Source organism: Hylobates moloch, unplaced genomic scaffold (genome assembly GCF_009828535.3).
Source record: "Hylobates moloch isolate HMO894 unplaced genomic scaffold, HMol_V3 SCAFFOLD_5, whole genome shotgun sequence".
Lineage (NCBI taxonomy): Eukaryota > Metazoa > Chordata > Mammalia > Primates > Hylobatidae > Hylobates > Hylobates moloch.
In genome coordinates, this window is record NW_026652280.1 from 4,285,244 (window position 1) to 4,306,706 (window position 21,463).

A 21,463-nucleotide genomic window follows, 5' to 3' on the forward strand; every position below is an offset into this window, starting at 1 on the left:
ACAGATCTGCCAATATGGAAAGTTTAATATTTATTATCAGCCCCACCACTCATAATCTTCCTTTCTTTTACTACACCAATAGCTTCTCAAAACGTGAAATTCCAACGAAGTAGTGATTCCGTTGTTTTATACATCTTTTCTCCAAACATCAAGAATGATTACAAAGCAACGAATGATACATTGTATTTCTTTAAATAGCTAAAGTGTACAGTAAAATGCATCTTCATAGATGGAAAGTGAAAATATTATGTTTTATTTACATAATGGCAAATATTTAAATAACAGAAAGTTGCAAAGTTTTTGGCATCATATAGACATAGACATTATCTGGAACACATTTCTAACGGTGAAAAGGAAACTGCTATACTAAGCACAGTATCTTCATGATTATTTATTATTAAGATTTTTAAATAGGTACACTCTTTTCTAGGATGTGTCACATATAAATTAGTAATTTATAATCAGCTGAATTTTCCATGTTAAAGAAATATTGACCAAAAATTTTTTGATTATGTTGTTAATTATGATGATAACTTCAGTAATAATACTTTGTATAACACTTTATGTACATATTTTACTAATCTACTAATTTAAAAGTTTATAATTTTAAAGCATTTTTGTACTTATTATTTTTTCTTGTATTTGATACACTGTAGATAGGACGAGAATTATTTCTATATTACAGCTAGTGAACTTAAGGCCTCAAATCGAATATTTGAGAGAACTTGTATTTAAGCACAGATTCTCCAATTTCAAGAGAAATATATGTTTTTGTAACTCCTGGAAGGAAATGGAGAATAGTTCTGTATATTTCTGGAGGCAAATCATAACCTAGGCTACTTGGATGACGGCATTTTAAAGGGGTTAGTAGATATACATCTTCCATTTTGCACTGGTCTGGTTGATAGAGGCAGGTGGTCTATTACAAGGCACAGTTTGTCATTTCAGGTTGCTAGCTAGCCCCCTTTTGCCTCCCAGACATTTCGTATTCTATGTGGCCAAAAGTGGAAGAAACATTTTTATTTTAGGCAATGCCTATTATTCATTATTTGGAGCCCACATAAATAGACTTTTGATTAGTGACTAGTATGAGAAGCAAGAAAGATAAATTGCAATGTAATAAGCAAGTATTTGCTAAGCCAATGAGTGAATTTTCATGAAAATAAGTGAAAATAGGCCAGGCGCGGTGGCTCATGCCTGTAATCCCTGCACTTTGGGAGGCCGAGGTGGGCGGATCAAGGGGTCAGGAGATCAAGACCATCTTGGCTAACACACTGAAACCCTGTCTCTACTAAAAATACAAAAAATTAGCTGGGCATAGTGGCGGGCGCCTGTAGTCCCAGCTACTTGGGAGGCAGAGGCAGGAGAATGGCATGAACCTGGGAGGTGGAGCTTGTAGTAAGCCGAGATTGTGCCACTGCACTCCAGCCTGGGTGACAGAGTGAGACTCCATCTCAGAAAAAAAAAAAAAAGGAAAATAAGTGAAAATACAAACTTTAAATGCCATATTGAAAAGGAAGAATAAAAACCTATTGAAATCTACAATCAACTTATTTACCAGTCTGTATGCCCTCTGAAAAAGTAGATACACAATAAACTGTGCCCTATATTACTTTCTTGATGAAGAAGTGCACCACCACTCCTGACTAATTTTTTTTCTTTTTTCTTTTTTTGGTAGACAGGGTTTTGCCAAGTTTCCCAGGCTAGTCTGAAATTCAAACTCCTGGGCTTAAGGCATTCTCCACCTCAGCCTCCCAAATTGCTGGGATTCGGGAGGTGTGAGCTGCTGCACCCAGCTAACATCATGTTTTATTACCTTAAATCTACTGTACACAATAAAATTTGTTTTAGAAAAATATAAGTAAATAAATAAGGAGATGCACCTGTGTCCTCTGTGACATATGAACAAAGTTGCACAGGAGAATGAACTCAGGTGATACAAACAGGAAAATACACACCTGCCCATCAGCCCCCTGAATTAACCTGGGTTTAATACAGTCAGTTATAGTAACAGAAGTGTTGGAGTGATGGTAAGAATCTGTGCTACAACTAAATAGCCACTCCGTGATAATATCTCTTGGGACTGTGAGCTGAGCTCAAACCCTGCCAAGCAGCATAGTCAGAGCTGCATGGGTCCCAGACAGAGCTCCTTTTCCACAGTCAACCTGCATTTGTTCTTCTGGTTTCCTTCTTTATGGCATTCTTACTTCAATCATGGAATTAACAGTGTGTAGTGACAATGAACCTTGCTCATTAGAATTGCCTTCCCCATGGAATCAAAATCATCAATGCTGACACTATTCAGTGAACACTTTATTCACTACACCCAATGTCTATTTGCTGCTGGCCAAATATTTTGTTAGTTTGTGTCTTTCATGAGTCAGGGAGCTCTGCAAATGCAAGGGTCCAGTCTTCTTTGGCCAGGTGTCCACCTTATGCTGGCCTGGAGCCTGCATTCAATAACTAAATTTTTAATAATATGAATTAACAAATGAATGAAAATTACTTGAACAGGTGAGGATATATACTTGAATAAAAATTCTGAATCAAGAGAAGAAAATTTAACAGAATGAAATGTCTACGGCTACTAATTTGAGGGTAGTGATTTGCAAAGAGAAGTGATGGAAGTCATAGCACAACCAAATGAATGGAGTGGGAGAAGTATCACCTGGAAGAGCTCTGCAGAAATTGGCCTGGATCATCAAAACTGGTTTGTATTGTGCTTGGAAGACAAATACTAGTATTCCTCATCAGCGTGGTCCAGGCCGCCCTGTCAAGCTTGTGCTTATTTCCTTACTGGCTGGAGCAGCTTGAAGAAGTTACAAGAGGAACCACAAAACCCAAAAACTCTATATCCACCACATTCAGCAAAATAGTTCATTCCTAATACAACACTCAGTATCTCGCTGAAAGCTGTAACCTGCAAAGCAAATTTTTTCCCCTGGGAAATGGTCAATGATCAAATATTTGCACCAATATTTGATTGAACAAATTCACAGAAGCTCATTGAAGTGCAATATGGTTTGCATGTGAACAACTGAAAAGAAAAAGAGGTCATTAGTTTTGAGCAGCAAGTCAAAGAACAGGAAGAGCAAGAGGAGGAAACTCAAGCATAAAAGGAAATGAGTTAAATTTTTAAAAACTTGCATGGAAAGAGAAAAGTAAGGTGAAAGTATACAAAATCATCCAGAGTCAGAGTTAGAGATATACTGCTGTCATTTAGACCAAGCTGCGCCCGATGCGGAGATCTCCACGGTTTCTGCGGAAATAGTCCCTATCCTTCCCTCTGCACACTTGCAGTAACAGGCAGCTTGTAACTGTCAAGGTAGCCTCTCCATGAGATAGCTCTAACTCACCTCAAGAGCATCCTTATAATGAGCAGAAAGCTGCCACACCAAAACTTGCTCTCAGCTCATCAGTTTGAAGCAACACAAATTAAATATCTTAACTTTTCCTATGAACAGGACACCAACTATTTGGAAAGATGTGACATGCGCCACCACTGAGCAGAGGATGCTAAGCAAATTTTCCCATCAGTTCCTTCCGTCAGTCCCCGTAAGAAGTAGTTTCCTTCTCCTCACCTCGCAGAAGTAGTGACTCATCATGCAGAAAAGGACACCTTCCACAGGGACCCAGGCTAGGCTGCACCCTCCAGATGTGGGCTGCACTGTGTGAGTGCTCTGGACAAACAGTGGCTGTGCTTGCAGTCATCACTATAATTCTATTAATGTGGCTTCAATCTGCACTCACTTGAGTGAATATACTATGAACTAAGACAAGTGAATTGCCACTAAATTAGGGCAAATTTTTGGAAGGTTTTCCTTTACAGCTCGAGGACATAATGGTGAAGCTCATTCCCGCCTCTTCAGAGAGAGCAAATACTAAGCACTTCCCACCTCGTGGCTTTGGAAATCCAGTTCCATCCTCCCTCCCCCTCAAAGCCCCCTACACCTTGAAAACTTCCTCCTATCTCTTCAAGGAATCCCCCTGATATCATTACTGCTTAATAATCATCAAAAAACAGGTTAAACCTCTGTGAAGTTATAGAACTTTTTATACTCAGTCTACTTCTCACCACATGATGCCCTGAGTTCCTCTCTGTCCTGAGAAGCTCACCTATCCTGAGGCCCACCTATGCCATCTACGACTCCCTGTCACCCAACTCTCCAAGCAGACCCTCAGGCCAGCCTTCTTGCAAACTCTCACAAGACTGTTCCTTCTGATGACCTTAGGTAGTACACGCCCAATCTGCAAATCAATCTCATCTAACACAAAGTAGTCATTGGGTTGTGTTACTGAATGCTTGGGAGAGGAGACCTCTTTTGTGATGTCACCTTAATGAATCAATCAGCTTATTCAAACAGGCATCAGTTCTTTGATTAAACACTCACTAGATGCCAAGCCTCACATATGCTCCTGATAACATGAAGGTGTGTCCAAGAGCCCTGACTTCAAGGCCTGCTTAACTCCACTCTTAAGAAACACTCCCTTAGAGATTAGTTTCCTTCAGGGTAAAGATTTACAGAGAGTTTTTCATTAAAATTAAATCTCAAAGATAAAAATTATTGAAAAGTGCCTGTTTAAAGTTGGAGTTTGAATCAAATGATTTCTCTGAAGTGAAATCGTTCCAGTATCCTAATTTTTCCTGGCATAATTTTAAAGATTAACGCTCTTTCCCCTCCCCACCCCCAAGGAGAACTGATCATTTATGAAGATTTATATCGCTCATATTCAGGAGTAGCTCTGAGTAGGGGTGGGCATTTTTTACATAAGTGTAATTATATGTAAGTGCTATAATTTAATTACCATGATTCCATTCCTATTGATTTCAGATACCCATCTAGAGCCTACAGATATGGTTGTGTGAAGCTGATAGACAGGATCATCTATCTGAATGCTTATGGACCCTATCAGAAGACAGAAAAGATCACTTGTTAAATAATACCAAGAATTTTGTTCCAGGAGATATTAAGGTAGCTGTATTAAGTTAAGTACCTGATTTTTAGGTGAAGAGGGCAGAATGGGGCCTGGCCACAGAATGTTACCTAGGCAACATCTAAGGGAAATGATGGCAAAGGAGCGAAGTCCAGATGTACAAGTTAAATATGAGGATGCAAATTGGTATATACAACCTAAAACTAGCTAAGATGTGACAGCAACCACCATTCAAGTAGATGGGATTATGGTGGACAAGAAATTAAAGATTCTGAACCATCAGCGTGAACATTTCAGTTCTACCCCTGGCTCTTAAAATCGATGCTCAGAATATGAATGGATAAAATCCCTAGAATTCTCACAGTATCATAGTTTGGAGAAGGTGTCTCTGGATAAAAAGAGAAAGAGAACACCTCACAAGAGAAAAGTCTGGACCTGCAACTGTGGGCACAACCAGGAAGGCAATAACAACTGCCCATCTTCCAAGGCAAGGGGCTTGAAGTTCACTTCTTGGGGCTGGGAAGATGCTCCAGGTTGGGCGGGAGAAGCTTCTTTACAAGCTATTACATGGGATGCATTGTTGAGTTGACTTTTTCTGCCTCTAGGTATAGGGCTTATGTTCCACAGGTGCCAAGATTCTGTCTGACATCTGCACCACTATATTCTCAAGACCAAAATAAAATAAAGTAAATCATATATTAATGGCAAAAATTAATTAGTTATTGAAATTTTTAAAAACATCATGTAAAACCTGGAGAAGAACACAGTTGTGGGGGGCGGAGAACCTTTTCAAGAAACATCAACAAATACCTTTATGTGCTTAAGAATTTAATAAAAATACGAACTCAATAAAAAAGAACCCCAAAATAAGTTGATAAAAGGAGAGACACGAAGGAAGGAGCCAACGTATATACACTAAGGTCAATTTAACTGTTTTCCTCACTGAATAGTAAACAGGTTACAGTATAATTTTGTATTAACAGTCCACTGAGTACAGACACATTTTATCCACACTCAACAGATGTTGAGACTTTCAGCTGAGTTATAGCAATAAATTTTTGGCGCATGTTTTGGAAGATGTTCTCAAAAACTGTAACATTTAATTAAACCAGTAAACATTTTCCTTAAAATTGATTATTTTATTGTTTGATGACTGCCGGTTTTTAATATTCATCTTTATTAATTTTGTGCTGAATTCACACATGAGGCATTCTGGATCAGAGACAGATTTCTGATTAAATGCCTCACAGTACATAATAAGTGTATCCATCCCTCTTTTTGCCTCTAGCATTTACCTCTGAAGAGATATGACATGGAATTCTTCCTCTCAAATGACCAGACACCCATAGGTGAGTATGACACTCAGTTTTACGTGTTGATGTGGCCAGGCTATAATATTGTTCAATTAAATACTAATATAGGTGTTGCTGGGAGGGTATTTTGTAGATGTGAAGGTATCTACAAACAGTTGACTTTAGGTGAAGAAGATCATCTTCTGTAATCCGGGTGAGCACCATCTGATCAGTTGAAAGGCATTAGGAGCAAAACCAAGGTTTCCCTAAGGAAGAAGAAATTCTGCCTGTGGACTTAGCATCAGCTCTTCTCGAGAGTTTCCAGCCTGCTGGTCTGCTCCAGAGATTTCAGACGTGCCGAGCCAGTACCCAAAATTGCTTAAGCTGATTTCTTGCACTCTCTCTTTCTATTAAGGCATTATTTTATAAACAGTAGAAGATATAATTCATGATTTTGAAAAGAATTTTATTTAACAAATTGTAAAACTCATACAGGGAATTTAGGATTGTGGTTTGCTTGCACTTTTCTGTACACACACACAAACACACTTGTTCTATTTCTCTAGTAGAGCTCTAGTAGTAGAGCTCTAACAAATGCATATTTTGGTACTGATGGTGGAGTGGTGCTGTCACAAACACATAGCAATACTGAAATGGCCATGGAGTTGGACAATGGGTAGAGGTTGGAAGAAATTTCTTGAGGAGCATATAGCAAAAGTCCAGATTGCCTGGAAGAGGCAACTGGTAGAAATTTGCTGTTAGAAGCACTTCTGGTGAGGACTTCGGAAGAAACAAGGGCCATATAATTGGAAACTGCGACCCCCCTTTGCTTCCTGCATCCTGTTCCGTGCACAGTTCTGAAGGTGGACCAGGTCACATGACTCCTCTGTGACTCCTCTGCTCCTCACCCTCCAGTGGTCCCTGTGTCACTAAGAGGAAAAGCCGAGGTCCCTTATTGCTTGCCAAGCCTCCAAGAACTGACCACAGAAGGCAGCGACCTTTCTTCCTTCACTTCCTTCTGTTCCTCCCTCACCCCTCAGCTCGAGCCTCACTGGTCCCTGGCTCTTCCTTGGTCATGCTAGTGATGGCAGCAGTGGCCCATCTGGAGTGGCTGCTACCATGATGCCAGCTGCATCAGGGGAGGTACAGCTGGGGCTGCATACTCCACCAGCCGATGGGAGCCGGGAACAGGTGAAAGCCCCTCCCCCATCCAAGTTGGTGGGGCTCCTGCTTGCCCTCCTGGGTGCAGCTGTAGTCACCCAGCCATAGCTGCAGACCTGGGCATCCCTGTGCTCTTGTGGGCCTAGGAAGCTCCCTTCCCCCCACAGGCTCAGAAGTGTCTGCTCCCTCTGCCTGGCCTCTCCCCACTCCCAGCACCTGCTCTGATTTTGGAGCAAAGTTGTGGCTGAGCCTGGGTGCTGTTGCCACTCTACCAGGTATGCCTGCACTCCCAGTGGCACAGACACACCAGTCCCCTGTTGCCTTGGCTCCCTCCAGACCTTGGGTGCCCACCAGCACAGGAGAGAGGCCAAGCAGTCGCTGAGGGTAACTCAACACAGGCCTGCAGGTGCCCTTCAGCACAGCCTGGGAGCCATGGATGACATATAGATGGTGGCAAAGGGCAGGTCCCTGATGAAGGCCCACCTTCAAGCCAAGGATGGCCTGAAGCCTGAGGGCCGGGCTGTCAGTTCTAGGTGGAATCTGCAACCCAGAGTGAGAACTTATGGTGCTTTTCCCGGGCTCACCCATGGCTGCCCATGGATCAGTCAGCATGCACTCCCTCCCTTCTGAAGCCTATAAAAACCCCTGACTCAATCAGACTCACAGAGAGAACAGGTCAACCTGCCTGCAGATAGGAGCTATCCACTCTGGGTCCCCCCTCTGCTGAGGGCTGCACACTTGTCCGGATGACCTGCCTGCAGAAAGGAGCTACCCACTTTAGGTCTCCTGAGAGCTGTGCTGTCACTCAATAAAGCACCTCTTTGCCTTGCTCACGCTTCAGTTGTCTGTGTACCTCATTCTTCCTGGACATGGGACAAGAACTTGGGACCCACCAAATGGTGGGACTGAAAGAGCTGTTACACAAACAGGGCTGAAACGTGCCCCCAGCTCACCATGTTATGGGCAATGAGAAGGAGAGAAGAGAGAAGGAGAGAAGAGTTGTGGCCTTTCAGGGAACCTTGATCTAGGTGCTCCCTGAGCCAGGGCTGTGACACCTTCTTTGGGGCTCTGTGGTTCCTGGCATCTCCAAGCTTCCAGGCACCATTGTCTTTCCTTTCCCAGTCCCCAGAGTGGAAACCACTTGCAGTATGCCTGGTCTAGCCACAGCCTTGCAGGGAGCCAACACCTGTGCTGGCACCTGGACCTGCCTGCCCCGCAGCAGCTGGAGTGCCTGGCTGTGCACAGTAGCCAGACCCTGCACTTGCTCATTCATGCACCCTTTGCTGCTCCACACCTGGCTCACCCTTGGCAGGCATGGGACCTGGACTGGTAGCAAGAGCCAAGCACAGCCTGCTAGGCTGAGTGGGTGGAACAAGCTCAGCAGCCCAAGCCAAACTTGCACAAAGGCACCACTAGCCACAGGTGCTTCCGGCCGGGAAGGCTACGCCCTAAGGATCATGTGACACCAGGGATGCTTCTTCCTTGAGGCTTGCCCTGATGTTTCTTCCACCTGGAATGCCCACTTCACAGAGGGCTGCAGAGCCAAGCCCTCCTCCTCCAGCCTCTGCTCTGTCATCAACTTCACAGTGAGTCCTTGATCTTCTCATCCAGAAGGGAAACTCGTGCCTCGCTACACTTCTGGCTCCCTGACCTGCTGCTCATTTCCACGTGAACGTCACCTTCCAATTAATACACTATATAAGCCTATTTGTTTACTATGGTCATCTTTTATAGTCTGTCTGTCTGTTTGTCTTCTCAACTGAAATTTTAGCTCCATGAGAGCAGGACTTGTGTCTAAACAGTGCCTTGTGGGCACACGAAAAATATTAGTAAGTAAATCTAAGAAGAAAATGGCTTAATTTTTCTTGAAAGTCAAGATTCATATCAGAAAGCAGAAAAGTTTACCTTTGCTGTTATCTACTGACTATTTAAAGGGGACCAATTTATACCACCTTTCAAAAGGCAATAGAGTGAGATGTAACAAAATGTAAAATGTGCTTACTTTTGATTCTGTAACTTCTAGGACTTTACTTGGAAGCAATAATTGCTTAAGTCTAGAAACATGTTTACATAGGAATGGTGATTGTAGTGCTGTGTCTAATAGCAAAAAAGTGGGAGTAAAATTATCCATTAGAATACTAGTTCTATAAGTTATAGTAGAGGGGCACAATGGAATATTAGAAAACAATTATAAATATGATACTTGAAACCAAGGGAGGAACGATGGAAGTGGTGATAAGAGGTGAATAAGTGCTTATATATATGTACATATAAGCAAGATTTCTTTAGAGATTAGATGTAAGAAAAATTAGTCAGAAATGACAAATGACTCCAAGTTTTTTGTTGTTGTTGTTTGTTTGTTTTGTTTTGTTTTGTTTGTTGTGGTAGTGGTTTGTTTATTTTTATTTTTATTTTTGAGATGAATTTTTACTCTGCTGCCCGGGCTGGAGTGCAGTGGCACAATCTCGGCTGACTACAACCTCTGCCTCCTGGGTTCAAGGGATCCTCCTGCCTCAGCCTCCCAAGTAGCTGGGATTACAGGCACATGCCACAGGCCTGGCTAGTTTTTGTGTTTTTGGTAGAGATGGGGTTTCACCATGTTGGCCAAGCTGATCTCAAACTCATGACCTCAAGTGATCCACCCACCTCAGCTTCCCAAAGTACTGGGATTACAGGCATGAGCCACCACAACTGGCCGACTCCAAGATTTGTGATGAGTAACTTTTACATCAGATGAGAAGAATATCACCAGAGGATATTTCCAGTTGGGAAGATCAGAATTTTAATTTGGACAGGTTAAATTTAAATATTATGAGACATCTCTCTTAAGGATAAAATTTTGTATCCCAAAAGATATGTTAAAGTCCTAGTGTCTCATACCTGTTAATGAGACCTTATTTGGAAATTTGACCTTACAGAAATAAGCAAGTTGAGATGAGGTTATTAGGATGGGCTTTAATCCAGTATGAGTGATGCACTTATAAGTAGAGGTGAAGACACACAAGCAGAGGGAGAAAGGGGAGGGCCACGTAATGATGGAGGCAGAGACGGAGTGACAGAGGCAGAGATGGAGTGACGGAGGCAGAGACGGGAGTGACAGAGGCAGAGACGGGAGTGACTGAGGCAGAGATGGGAGTGACGGAGGCAGAGATGGGAGTGACGGAGGCAGAGATGGGAGTGATGGAGGCAGAGATGGGAGTGATGGAGGCAGAGATGGGAGTGACGGAGGCAGAGATGGGAGTGATAGAGGCAGAGACAGAGTGGCAGAGGCAGAGACAGGATTGATGTGCCTGTAACCAGGGATTTCCAGCAATACAGAAGTCACAATGTGAATGGACCACAACCCTGCCAACACCTTGATTTCAGACCTCTTCTCTGCAGAACGATGAGAGAATAGATTTCTGTTGTTTTCAGTCACCAACTTTGTGGTAATTGGTTATGATAGCCCTAGTAACCTAGTACAGTGAAGAACAAGAATACAGGACTATTTCTGCTTGTGAGGGGAAAGGAAGTAACTGGCCCATCCTTTCTGAGAGGTCTCCTTTTCACTGCTGTGCTTTGGTGTGTAAAAAAAAAAAATCTCTCCACGAAGCAGCAGACATGTGTGTCTTGGGTTGTATGATCCAGAGATGTCTCCAATGTCCTACACTTTATTTATCTCTGGTGACCTTCAGGCAGTGTTGGCCACTTGAAGACACTAGAGAAGTCTGATTACCTTGTGAATCAGAGCAATTAACTAGAAAATGACTTCAGGTTAGGTTTTCATGAGATGTAAAGAGTGTCAGGGGGCTAGCACTTTTTTAAGAACACTGGGAACTACAGGCAAGATTGAATTCTCCACAATTACAAATGACTAATATTGGAAATAAAAATGAGACTAAGTAAGTTTTATATGATTGAAATTATGCAAAGCATATTTTCTGATCACAATTGAGTTGAACCAGAAATCAATAACAAAAAGATATGTGAAAAAATCCCTAAGCGTTTGCAAATTAAATAATACATGTCAGGATAGATTATGGTCCAAAGAAGAAATCATAAAGTAAACTGTCAAATACTTCAAATAAATTGAATAAAAGTCAGTGTTCCAAATATGTGGATGCAGTGAGAATGGTGCTCTGAGGAAAATCTGTGGTATTCAGTGCTTACATTTTAAAAGAAGAAACATCCCAAGTCAATTATCTAAGTTTCCACATTAAAAAAGTAAAAAAAGAGCAAATTAATCCTTTTGTAGGGAAATAAAGATAAGAACAGAAATAAACAAGTCGACACTGCCAAGGTAAAAATCAGTGAACTTTAAGTTAGGTCAATACAAAATATCCAGGAGACAACAGCAAATAACCTGAAATATTGGTAATTGGCATCCCGGAAGAAAAAGAGAGAGAAGAGGGTAAGATAAATATTTGAAGAAAAAAACGGCCAAGAATTTTCTAAAATTAACACAGACACTGAACCATAGATCCAGAAGTTTAGATAACACCAAGCAGAATAAATTCCCGCAAGAGGTGACAGCGAAACAAAATGAAACACATATGTCCCCTGGCATGCACACGCACATACACACAGACGAATATTATCTAAGTATATTATACTCAAATTGTTTAAAGTAAAATCAAACAAGGATATCTTGAAAGCAACCAGAGTAGAAGGAAACATCACACACTGAGAAACAAAGCTAAAACCAGCTGACTCCTCGTCAGGAACTGTGCTAGATAGAAGACAATGAGTGGACACTTTTAGAGTGCAGAAAGGAGACAAAATAAAAATAAAATAAAAATCCTATTTCCAGTGAAATTATCTTTCAAAAATAAATAATTCTCCCAAAAAAGTAAAATTCAAGAAATTCATTGCCAGCAGACTATCTCAACAAAAGACATCAAAGAAAGTTTTTGAAGTCAAGGAACTATGATTTCAGACTAAAAATTAGGGCAACAAAAAAGAACAGTACTGGGAGTGGAGTTAAACAAAGGGTGCACACAAATTTCTTTTTACTTATCCTTAATTACTATACAAGATGATTACTATGTAAAGCAAAAATCATAGTACAGGTTGAGCATCCCTAATTAGAAAACTTAAAAGCCAAATGCTCCAAAATGTGAAGCTTTTTGAGTACCAACATGACTCTCAAATAAAGTGCTCACTGGAGTATTTTGGATTTCAGATGTTCAGATGAGGGATGCTAAGCTGGTAAACATAATGCAAATATTCCAAAATTTGAAAAAATCCCAAATCCAAAATTATTATGGCCACATGCATTTCAAAGTAAGAATACTCCACCTGTAATACAGTATGTTTACAGCTAACGTAAGGGTAAAATATGACAGTAACAGCACAAAGATTGTGGGAAACCAAGGGAAGTATACTGCTGTAAGGTTGGAAAGTGGTTTAATGTTACTTGAAAGTGGACTCTAATTAATTAATTATTGCTTACTTTTTTAAAATTATACTTTAAGTTCTAGGGTACATGTGCGCAACATGCAGGTTTGTTACATACGTATACATGTGCCATGTTGGTGTGCTGCACCCATTAACTCGTCATTTACATTAGGTATATCTCCTAAATGAAAATAAGTCAATATAGAAGATAGAAAAAAAGTCCTAAAAACTGTTTAACCCAAAGAAGGAACACAAATTAAAAATAAGGAAACAAAGAATGATCAAACAATTAGAAAACAACTGGCAAGAGGGTGTTAGCTTTTACTCTCATCAATCATGTTTAATGTGAATTATCTACTTTGCTCCAAAAAAAAAATGGCACAGACTTGTCCGTTTCTACATGTCTGAGCTAAAAATCTTATATACCCTGGAAATAATGCAAGAGACAACCAAAGGAGAACTCTTAAAGGTGAAATGCAACAGACAGTTTGGTTAGGGACCCAGGGACTGGAGGAGCAATGTAGGATCAGGGCGTCTTAGAACCTTCCCATCCAACAGAAGAAGCGACCCAAGCCCAGCATTTCCCAACTGGAGCTTAGCAATAGAAGGCCACTCAGAGAGGATCCTCCTTCTTCCAGATCAAATAGAAGTATTTAAGAGAATGAAACAACAAACTACAGATTGGTAGAAAACAATATATCCCCCGAAGGGTCTGTATGTAGAATCTATTAAGAACTCTCAAAACTCAACAGTCCAAAAACCCCACAAATAATCTAGTTAGAAAATGGGCAAAACATGTGAAGAGAAATTTATTGAAGAGGGTACACAGATGGCAAATAAGCACATAAAAAGACGTTTATCATTAGCCATTAGAGAAATGCAAATTAAAATTACAGTGGATATCACTGCACACCTATCAAAATGGATAAAATAATAGTGACATTACCAAATGTTGGCAAGGATGCAGAAAAACTGCACAGCGGGTGGGTATGTAAAGTGATACAGTCACTGTAGAAAATAGTTCAGCAGTTTCTCATAAAACATGACATTAACATACAACTCAGAAATTGCACTCTGATGCATTTCTTACAGAAAAATAAAAACTTATGTTCACACAAAAACCCATACATAAATGTTCATTGCAGCTTTAGTACTAGCTCAAAAGTGGCAACAATCCAGATATCCCTCAATGGGTGAATGGGCAGACCCTGGGTACATACACACCATGGAGCGCCATGCAGAAATGAAATGGACCAGGCTACCGACACACATGGCAACTTAGATGAATCCCAAAGGATTTATGCTCAGTGAGAAAATAAGCCAGTCTCCAAAGGTCACATACTATACGATTTCATTTATGTGATTTTCTTGAGATAATACTCCAGAGGTGGAGAACTGATTAGTGGTTGCCAGGGGTTGGGGATAAAGTGGGAAGAAAAGAGAAATGTGGATATGGTTATAAAAGTGCAACATGAGGGATCCTTGCAGATATGGAAAAGGTCAGTGTCTTGACTGTGGTGATGGTACATATAGAAACTACACCTAACAAAAGGGCATGGAACTAAACCTTCAGAGACAGACACTTACAATTAAAACTATAGGAATCTTAACAAGATTAGTGGATTGTATCACTGTCAGTATTAATACTCTGTTTCTGAAGTTACACTATCGTTTTGTGTGATGTTTCTATTGGGGAAAACTGGGTAAAGAGTACAAGGACCTCTCTTTATTGTTATTTAATATTATTATATTTAATAATATTTTAATATTACTTATTAATAATATTATTAATATTTCTTACATAAATGCATGTGATTCTACAATGGACTTAAAATAAAACAATAAATTTGAAAAGTGTAAATGGTCTAATCACACCAGCTTTAAAAGGCAGAGATTATCAATTTGCATAAAAGCAAAATAAGACCGAACTATATAGTGTACATTTAAGCCACTTCAAGTACAAAGACATTGGTCAGATTTTGCAGTAATACTTTTATTGCCTGTAAGTTGCAGAAATCCTGAGGCTTAGATTAGAGTTGATTTCCTTTGGAAATTTGTATTTGCTTCTTCTGGAAATCAATCAACACTAATAATCGAGGTTCACATTAAACCCCCTTTGGGGATCCTGATTAACGAAATGGGGGTTCCAGGTTTATCTCACCCACCACCACCCCTACCATTTTGCTGTGGACTTAGCAAATAGTTTCCCAGCAATTGATACAGTTACGGGCATCTGTCTTTACAGTAATCCTTGATTTTATATTTATCCAGTTCTCACTTTTCACTGGTTTGTTTGAGGTTTGTGTTTGCTTGCTTTGGGAGATTTCCCTCACTTTCCATTGAGCTCAACAAAGGATTAAAAAACAAGTTTGTGGTCATTTACCCTGGGATATGGTTATATTATAGCAGAAAGAGACTTCAGATTATCCAGTCAACTATGATTTCATAAGTGGAAGGACACATATCCACATACAAAGAACCAAAGCACCTTCTTGAAATTTGCTTACTAATTCTGACTTTTCCAAAAGAAATAAATTACATTATTTTTTAATTCCAATAAATGTGTTGTGATAGTTTATATGTATATGTTAGTTTCAGGTTGATATTAAAAATATGATGGAAACCCCAAAATTTTATGACCTAAAATAATTTTTCATCACTAATATCATCACCACAACCAATATCACCATTGTTATTTTCAAACATTTGTGGAAATCCTTTGAGATAAGTTTATACAGAAGTAGATTACATGACTTTCAGATTTAAAAAGGTTATCATCTGCACGTTGAGTCAATACATACAAATAACGAGGTGAAGAGGTGGAGGTGGTGAAGGGAGCCCTGAATGGAGAGTCAAGAGACTCGGCTATGGTTTCAAATGTATTGGTAACAAACCAGGGGATATAATAACGTCGTTCCATCCCTTTGTACCCCTGTTCCCTCTTGTATGAAGTAAAGATGTTCACGTAAATCATGTTAAGAGGCCTTCTAGCTGTGGCTTGTATTTGCATTTAGTAGCACCTTATGTTCACAGGGTACTTTACAGTCTATAATGTGCTTTGATTCATCTGTCAAATATACAAGTATCTACTATGTTATCAGGTAGTTACTATTTGTTATTTTCCTCCCTTGGAGAAAACTACAAATGTACATAAGGCAAATCTTTGTCTTTGAGACACTGAACTACCAAATAGGGAAAGCACATATGGAATAAACGAAACCTAACCACGTCATGATGGAGTGGAGTCCAACATGGGAGGTGTAGAGAGGAAGGTGAACCTGGAGGGGTCATGGAAACATGTTTTGGGGAGGTGGCCTTTCAGCTGAAGGTCAACCGATTCACATGTTGTCTCATTCAATATAATTCTATGCTCCAATTAAAAAGAAAATAAAAGAAGTTAGAGCTCAGAAAAATTAAAGAAGATGGCCATAGGCGTACAGACCCTACACTGAAGGCTGGAACACCAGTGGGCTTGTGTCTTGAATTCAGGACCTCTGTCTGGTTTTCCTACTGTATTACAACTGCTAATGTTCTGCAGTTCTGTGGTTTCGTGAGTAATTCTGTAAGTCACACAAGCTGAGAGCCAATCCATAGCATGGCAATAAGGCTATGAAGGCTAAGAAGGGCTCAGGGAAGAAAAACGAGTGTCCTTAAGGACTTGCCTCGCAGGAGAGGTAAGGCACGAGGAGAGGCAGGTTGGGAAACCCTGTACAGAGGCAGAAAGGGGAGCCGAGCACGCCAACACAGCAGGTGCCAGGTGAAGGATCAGGCACTTCCCACGTCTTGGTACTGAATAGGAAGAGCCTCCTGGAATCCGGGAAAGCCGTTCATTTGGAAAATAGCTTAATAAAAATATTCTGTCCAGAATCTCTAAAGTGAAATGCCGGGTTCAATAGCCAATTCCAAATTGCTGTTCAGCCTTGGGAACTGTGCAGTGTCAGTGCTTTGACAATCGATGCGGATTTTCTACCGCAATAGGCAGAAATTTTTTAAAGTGGAGGCGTTTTCCCTCTTCCTTCCACCTCCATCATCCCCCTGCCATATTTTCATGTGAGTTTTCCAAGCGGGTTTCAGATGGCAGAAATAACGGTTTTATTTTTTAAATTGCGTTCAGCCCTCCTGAGTACAGCGATGTGATAAAGCTGAAATAGAACAGGCCCCATTGATGGGTTTTTGTCACTAACGCAGCGGGAAATGGCTGGAAAGAATGGGCGCCGTTGGAGACAGACGCATTCCAGTTTTTGAGGCAATAAAATGTAACAAAAACCGGAAATGGACATTCGTAATAAAACCGGGGGGAATCCTAGCCATTTGGTCTTTTTCTTCCATTAGGAAATAACTTTAGTTCTCGGTTGTTTTTGGAAGATATGTGTTTTTCCACCTCCTTCAATTTGATGTGCTTCTGGCTGCCTCAGTGCTTTACCACGCGAAGGATATGGATATTTCAAGAAATGACCCACATCGGTATTGTATTTATTACCTCGTAATGTGGCCATTGAAGTTCTGAGGTTTATACTCTAAGAGTTCACTGGGAAGATCTCTGCCTGTCCTAGAAATACGAGTGGACCAAAAGCTAGCTACAGGAACCCGGCAACACGAGGCCCCAGGACGCGGGAGGCAACAGATGTCGTCTTATTTTACGAAATTCCCTCTTTTTCTGTCCTCTCTCTGAAGCCGTGCTCAGCATGCTCGTACACAGTGATGCGTTAGTTTAAAACTTTATTTAGCCTGGTTGTGTCGTTACTTTGAAGGCCATTGTGCTGTTTGGCTTGTCTCAGCTGGAGGCGATGCTGCTGTCTCCTGCGAATTTGGAACTTGCAGCCTGTTACTTTGATTAGCTGCTGGAGGCACGTGTCGGCTACTGTAATTGCCCCCGCACCTCTAAAATGAATGTATATTTCCTGTGACGAGGAAAGTGTGAGCATATGTGCTTATGGAAACTTCAGATTGCTACAGTCCCATGGAGATCCAATTTTAAAAGTACAGTGAGGACCTGTGGCAATCGCGGTTTATTAACTAAACATCGATTTAGAAAATACTGTAGAATAGGCAGATTTTAAGTTAGGTTGCTAGAAATGGTGGGCACAGATAACTCTTCAAGTTGGTGAAAAGGTGAAGTTTAAAAATGATGGTAATTTCAAGGCAATTCTTCTGCTCTAAATAGTGAGACTGAATGGTAGCTCACTTTCACCGCATTCCTCAGTAATTATCGTCCTCGTCGGTGTTTTGTTCCTTAGTTCTATGCTGTGCTGAAGGAGAGGAAGAAGCCATAGGAGCCGCAATAAAGTGCCATTTTCAGCACTGTCACCCGAATAGCAGCATGGGCCCCTGTGAAGTGCACTCCTGAGAAAGTTCAGTTGAGCTGTTTCATCTCTTGTTTATTTCCATTACCTTCCCAGAGCAGTGTTTAACCTTGGCCTCCTTTTTCCTTCTGCTTTTAAAGAAGTGTTTCTGTCTTCCCAAGAAGAGCTAGGACTGAAAGGTTCTAGTAGAGAGACAGTTTAAAGATCTCCTGGCTTCAAACACCAGCTGTATGTGCGCTGAATTATGAATTCCAGAATTAACGAACTCCAGAACTGACTGGTTGACTAAGTAGCCTCTGGACCCTTTGAGCACTCCCTGGAGTCCAAACGCTTCCAGAAATAGGTTGTTGTGTCAGTATCTGGGGCAGGTGCATGCCATTCTTCTCCCATTTTGACAGTCTTCTTTATTTCATATCAGCCAGACACCTGATCTTGACCCGAAGTTGTCCTTGCAATTTGGAAGTCAGAAAAGCTATTTACCTTACAAAGAAGTAAGAAGTTACTGATTTAAACTGTAACAGCCACCAACAAATTATTTTTAAAGCTATACAACACATCGTGGTTATTCAGATCCTCATTCTAAATGGTGATCAGATTTTCGCCTTAGGTATCATAAAAACAAACAACCTCTGTGTTTGAAGTTTTCCTGTATTTTAATTTTGGCAATATTATTATTTAATTTCTTTGTAAGGACCTAATGACTAAAAACTAAAATGAAAAAAAGGTTTTTAAAAAAGGAAAATAATGTTTAAAAACAAAGGAAAATAACATTTAAAACTATATTTCCCTGTGAACATGCCTAGAGAATGTTTTCTCTTTGAGCCACGTAGAAAGTATTTTGACAATGATTTCAGCAATGTCCCTGCCTTGGCTTCCTTTCAATCCAGAAAAATAACCCTGGTAATAAGGATGTTGTTCTGCACAGTATAAATATACAGTTTTTGGAGAGCTTTTCCAAAGTTACGTTTCTTTTTATTTTTAATGTATGTACATAGTAAAAAATAATTCCAACAATATGTTGGTGACTAAATGTAAAAAATAAACATCTTTTCTACTTCCCAGTCCTACTCAAACATATTATCTTTAATTATTCTGGTGGTTAACACCATAACAAAATAAGTATTTGTGTCCCCTCGAAATTCATATGTTGAAGCTCTAACCCTTAATTTGATGGTGTATGGAGCTGGGGCCTTTGGGAGGTAATTAGTTTTAGATGAGGTCATGAGTTTGAGGTCCTCATGATGGAATCATGCCTCTATAAGAAGGGAAAGAGATACCAGAGTGTGTGCTTGTGTGTGCTCTCTGTTTCTCTCTCTTCTCTGCTCCCTCTCTCCCCCAACCCCTGCTATGCCACCATGTGAGGAGGCAGTGAGAAGGTAGCTGTCTGCAAGCCAGAAAGAGAGTCCTCACCAGGAACTGAGTCATCTGGCACCTTGGTCTTGGACTTTCCAGCCTCCAGAACTGTGAGAAGTCAATGTCTGTTGTTTAAGACACACAGTCTGTGGTATGGCTATGGCAGCTCAAGCAGACTAACGCAGATGCCTTTACCTCTCTTTATTTATTCATTTCAGAAAATGTCTATTCACTGCCTGCTTGGAATGATGAAAGATTTTAGTCAGACACACTGTTATCCGTTGTTACTTTTTGTTTTTCAATTGATTTAGTATAAATAATATATCTCACTTTATTTCTCATTGCATCAACAATAGAAAGTATTTATTGACTTCCTATTATGTAGGATCTGGAAACTAGAAATTCTAAATTGTCCCTAATTCCTTTATCTCCAGAGTTGGCTGAGTAACTCATTATATTTTAATTTAATTATTACAGCATTTATATTTTGTCCATCTGCGCATGGCTTCTTGTAAATTTTTTGAAAAAAAATTGACCAATCTTACACAATTAGGACTATAAAATTTTATTTACTTAAAAACCAAATAGTTTGGACTGGTGAGAAAAAAATGTAAACCTGTTTTATTAAATCTGTGCCCCTTGAAAGAAAATGTTTAAAATATCAAAGTCAACTTGATTTCTTTTCTTACATGCCATTAACTGTTTTAAGGCATGTCATATTTCACTTTATAGAAAACACTTTTATGGCGCTGAATACACACCTGTACTATTCTAAGACGGAGATATATGTTACTACAGAGTACTGTTATTAATACTATTTCTCAGAAAAAAAAAAAAGAGGCACAAGTAAGAGTAACTTACGCAAGATCACACAGCAGAATGCTTGGATAGTAAGTTGCCCAAGATCACACAGGGAAATGAAAGAGCCGTAATTCATGCAGAACCAGGCTGGTTTCAAAGTCTGTGATTTTAACTATTATGCTAATATTGGGGCCATTATTTTCTTCTATGGCTTTTTTTTAAAGAGTTTCAAATTTCTTTACATTGCTGTTGTTATTGTGAACAGAAGATATGTAAACATTCTCCATTGCTTCATTTTCCAGATTCTTATTCAGACTATTTAGATTCGTGAAATTTATTTACCCTTTAAAGGCATTCCTATGAAAGCCTGGAGACTCCCTTTTCTAGTTTGGAATGAAAGATAACACAACTATCCAACAAAAGTATAGTTAAGCCCCAAATCACTGAAAACCTGATGTGCAGCAATCCCAGAAAGCCTGTACACCAAGGATTTCCTAAAACTGGAAAAACCTAACCTGTGAGGGAGAAGAGTGATAGATGTTGACAAAGCAAAATGAAATGTTCTTTTCAACGAATATGATGTTGGATGTCTTTCCTGTGTCCTTTGAGATCCATGCTCCACTCTGTGCCTCAGGAAGCTGAGTCTCCTGGACCACATCTGCGAGCAGCTTGGCCTCCACCAGGAGCTCAGTTCAGTCAACAGGGGCCCCCACAGGACATGGGGCAGGTGCAGCACACAGGACCCTACAGAAATAGGACAGGGGAAGCAAAGTGAGGTTGTGGTGTTTCTTCCTCCTCCCCTCTCTGATGGACCACAGGTTGGGTATCTGTTGAATGAGGAAATGAGACCTGGACATGGATTGCATTGACACTTCTACATGCTAAAATGCAAGGATCTTTTTTAAACTGTAGCTTCTGAATATGGCAAGGAGTTAAAAATACCTAAGCATTGTAGGTATAAAACTGTAAATTCACTCTTATAAGAGATGTTCAAGTGGATAATATCTCCTTTACTACTGTCATTCAGTTGGAAACAAATACAGGAACTTATAAGGGCTGCAAGCGGATGCAGTGGTGACAGGGAGGGACAGTTATGTATATTTAAATGAAACATAGCAACACAAGTATGTGTCCTGACACTAGCTAATTAGTAATTTCTCCAGTTTGTTACATTCAATTTTTTAAAGCAGAAATTATGTTTGTTGTTTATCTATTTTATTAAAATGTATAAAACAGTTAAGT